At 31.8% G+C, this 4,497-nt stretch overlaps 1 pseudogene across 2 annotated transcripts; it reads left to right on the forward strand.

Annotated features, from left to right (window-relative positions):
- Nucleotides 1-684: 684 nt before the first annotated feature.
- Nucleotides 685-3,159, forward strand: LOC146940324 (LOB domain-containing protein 25 pseudogene; annotated as a pseudogene). 2 transcript variants are annotated; one of them, XR_015031982.1, is made up of 3 exons: nt 685-899; nt 981-1,057; nt 2,087-3,159. The product of XR_015031982.1 is annotated as an LOB domain-containing protein 25 pseudogene, transcript variant X2 (transcript). The 2 variants fall into 2 exon arrangements; XR_015031981.1 differs by having other exon boundaries at nt 2,090-3,159.
- The last annotated feature ends 1,338 nt before the right edge of the window (nt 3,160-4,497 follow it).

Here is a 4,497-nt window from a genome sequence, read left to right on the forward strand (position 1 = left end):
TCGTTAGCCTCTACTATGAATGGTGTATTGATCCTTTAAAGTGTATCATAGGGGAGTGCATTGTAGTTAGACGTTTGTTTTGTCCCTTTTTATTTTTCATTAATTGTTTTCCCTTCCTATTTTTGATGGATTTGAATTGGAATATCCTTCATATTTATGTTAACATAAGGTACTTCTAATATGAACCTAAAATATGTTAAAGTAAGGTACTTCTAATATGAACCTAAAAATAGGTTTAAAGGTGAATCCTTACACTTTTTCGAAAAAAATATTTGTACAATACGGTTTCGTTACTTAAAAAATTGGATCAAGATATGTTGGTTTATTAACAAGTATTTTTATAAGCTAGTTTTATCGAGCCGAGCAAACAGTAACAATCAAAATTTAGCGCAAGTGGTTAGTGTGTATAATACCAATTTCTACAACATCTTTCTATTCTACACCTCGGATGGATCCTACATTCACACCTTACGATTCCATCTGAGGGATAGAATTGACGGATGGAGGGTCCACCAAAATGTTACCTCTTAAAATGTCAGTTATTTATATTTCTCAAAATTAATTAATTTATTTTTTGTTACATTAAAATTAATTTAATTAATGTGAGTGCTTGAGTTAGGGTGAGAATAAGAAGGGGAGACATCCCCACATTCCTGATAATATTATTAGATGCAAGGTCATAGTCATTCTTTTCAAGCGTACCTCCATTTATTACCTTTGTCTTTTACATCCATTCCCTTCTCCATCCACTCAATGCTGTTTTGCCCTTTCCCTCTCCTAATATTATAACCTTTTGTTGCCACTAAATAATATAAGCTTCAACCCTCTATATCTCTCTATCTTTTTCTATCTCTTTCCCTTTGCATATCTCTCTTCCAATTAGGGTTTCCTCTTTAAGGGTATAGTGCTCCTCATCTAATAAATCTACGTGATCTTTTACTTCTCATTAGCTAAGGCTATTTTTTTTCTTTCTTGTGAAGGTACAAGAACAGATTCAAAAAAGGTACTTCCCTTTTAGTAATTCTCCTGATCAAAGAAACCTACATATCACAAACAGGTAAAATCATGTTCATGTAGTTAGCTAGCTTCCCTCTTTTTTTTATGCATATATTTAGTTCTTTTCTATGATTTGTGCTCTTTTGAGTAAAGTAACGGTTGCTCGACACAAAATGGATCCTTTTGAAAAGACACTATTTAGGGCTTTGCCCAATTTATATGCTTTTATTTTATGATGTAGTTCTTTGCTGCAGCCAGATCTTTGGTTCGATTTATTTAGTTTTGTGATGAAATTTATATATATAACTTTTTACTTGGTCATGTGGAGCTGAATTCCGGAAGAAGAAAGATACATATATACATGTAAGTTTTGCTGTATGCACTAGTGAAGAAGAAGATAAAACAAACCAATAAACTAAAACTTAAGGGTCAAAATCCACAAAAAGAAAAGGATGAATTTCTTCAAGTATAATTAAGAACCCTTCATTGATTTTTTCTATCATGAATTGACAAAAGGAAGAGAGAAAGGAAAGAATAAAATATATTTTAAAAAGAAAATAAAAAAAGTTTTTGAAAGAAAAAGAAAGCATAAAGATAGTCATATATGTAATATAATATAAAAAAGTTTCAACTAACAATCAAATTTATTAGTTAAATCAACCAACAAAGTAAAGTCTCATGTACGTGTGATGTATGTGCTAGGGAAGAGTCAATGAAGAGATTTTAGGAGGGATGAATCATATAAAGACTTAAAGGATCTATACAATAAGATTGAACTCATCAATACTACATCAAAAACTATAATTTTTTATTTTATTTTTCTTGCCTTTTCATTATATAAATGTTTATGGATCATTCATTACTGTATGATCAAAGAAATATGTGAAGGGAAAATAAAAAAATGTGAAATGTAACTGAAAATAATTAATAATATTAGATCTGATATTCTTTATTTGTGACCATTGAGTTTTGTAATAACTTTTCAAACTAAAACTGATTATTACTAAAAGACACGATGTAGAAGGGAAAGTTAGAAGATAAATAGATTCATATTTTGTATGACTCAATATTTTTTTTTATTACTTTGTAGCAGGAGAAAAAATGGCATCATCAAGCTCATACAATTCACCATGTGCAGCCTGCAAATTCCTTCGCCGAAAATGCATGCCAGGCTGCATCTTTGCACCATACTTTCCACCAGAAGAACCTCAAAAATTTGCCAACGTTCACAAGATCTTTGGCGCAAGCAACGTCACGAAGATCCTCAACGAACTCCTCCCTCACCAGAGAGAAGATGCAGTGAATTCCCTTGCTTATGAAGCCGAGGCACGTGTGAGAGATCCTGTTTATGGTTGTGTTGGTGCCATCTCTTTCCTTCAGAGACAAGTTCAGAGGCTTCAAAAGGAACTTGATTCTGCTAATGCTGATCTTCTTCGCTTTGCTTATAATGAAATCTCTCCTAATTCTTCTCTTCCACCTCTTCCTCCTCTTGTTGTTCCGGCTTCGTTTCATCAATCTCAAAGACAGTTTAGTTCAAGATTTGGTAATGGAAATGTTGATGGAAATGGATTTTACTCTTCTTTTCCTTATGCTATTCCATGGATTAATGATACCTCTTCTGAGGATATAAGTGGAGGTGTAGGAGGAAGAGGAGGAGGTGTAGGAGGAGGTAATAATTTGTGAAATCTGAACTTCTATCTAGCTAGGGTTTATTTATGTTATGTCTCTTGTTGAGAGTTGTTGGGTATTATATAAGTCTGGTTCTTTCTATGGCTATGTACATAGCCATAGTTGGAGTGTTGTGTCTAGGTCTACTGTTTTGTGCTTTTTATTTAATAATTTGAATTTTGAATAAGGCTTTTTTGTATTTCATTGTCTAGTTGTTGATGAGGAAGTGTTGTTTAAAAACCTAGCTAGTGAATAAGTTGGTATATAGGGCATGCATGGAAGTATGATTAATGTATGGCTACATGCTCTATCAACACTACTAGTCTTGTTTGTGTATTGATCAATGAAAATGCAAACTCTATAGGCATGTGCAGTAGAGTGTGCAACTATGCATGCGAATTTGAGTTCACATTCTCTGTCATTGTTTATTTATTATTATTAAGAATAAATGAATGAAATGAAGCATATATCGTTTAATAATTTGTTGATTCTAAAGCCTAACTCTACGGGTTAGTGTTACTCTTCCTATATATCTTACTTACCCTAGCTATATATATTCCTTACCTTTGTTTTTAATTTTCACTTTAATATTGCTACCTCTTATATATATTCGTGGACCACAGTTTTACAATCACTTTCCCTTTGTTGCCAATGATATGAATATGAATGTTAGCTTTCCTATTTTAATTACCAAAGTGGGTTAAACATGTTTGAAGTGATTAATTTTCCCTAAAATAAAGGCACTGGTCACAGAAGAAGTGAGGTCAGTGAGGATCAGGATTCAGGAGTAGTTGAGTTTTTTATTGGCAACATGTCACAATCAAATATACACAGAAACAATGATCATGTATATTTGGATTTGGATGGAGTTCAAACTACAAAGTATATTAATGGTCACTCTCAAGTCTCAATCTCATATAGAGTTTGTAAGAACTTTTCATGTGTAAAAGATATGGTAGTATAATAAAACAACTTGTTATTAGTGCTAGTGATTCTGTAAGGCTTTTTTTTTTTTTTTTTGTGATGGTGTGTTTTATGAACTCAACTAACAGGAAAACGAGCAGTGATTTTTCTGAACTTGTGTCTCTATCTGCTGCAACCCAAACTTGTTTTGAATTGTTGTTTTCATCATGTAGTACTAAGAAAAAGGTAAGGTGAGTGAGTGAGATCATGAATTCATTCTCCCTATAGCTATAGTTAATTTTCTTTCAATAAAAAATGTGCTAAATAGTGAGCCACACAGTGTCGTTGTCCTCACTGGATCCAATTATTAATGCAAAAAAGCAGCTACTAGTAAGTAGTTCAAGCTTTAGGGTTTTTCTTTTGCCACAAACTTTCAAGAAATAGCTACACTTCGAAACTGTTACTATCAATTACTTCAAACACTCAACCCCAGACAATATTGCAGTGAAGTGAAACAGTGACATTTCATAATTCGTATAAACTACTGCAGCTACATTGACAATAACTTGCATGCATGCCAATACATATATCATTTTGTTTTTGCCTGGACATATATATATTAATAAAAAATTCTTCAAAAATATAGTCCATATATGAGATGTCACATGAATTTTAAGAATTTAACTTTGTAACAAAGTTCAAATTCCATGCAGAAATTATCCTAAAAAAATTGTAAATTAGTCATTAATATTCATATTATAATAATAATAATAATTATCCCCTTTCACTAATTTATTTAAAATTAATAATATGAGTTGATATGCTAAAAAAAGTATTAAGGAGTTTAGGTCCAACATTAGATCCATCTCTAATGCTGATCACAGATTTTGTCCTCTAACTAACAAATAAAATTTTGACTTTAAAAAATAT

The sequence above is a fragment of the Medicago sativa genome, chromosome 3 (assembly GCF_051527215.1).
Source record: "Medicago sativa cultivar Bolivia chromosome 3, Bolivia_mono, whole genome shotgun sequence".
Classification (NCBI taxonomy): domain Eukaryota; kingdom Viridiplantae; phylum Streptophyta; class Magnoliopsida; order Fabales; family Fabaceae; genus Medicago; species Medicago sativa.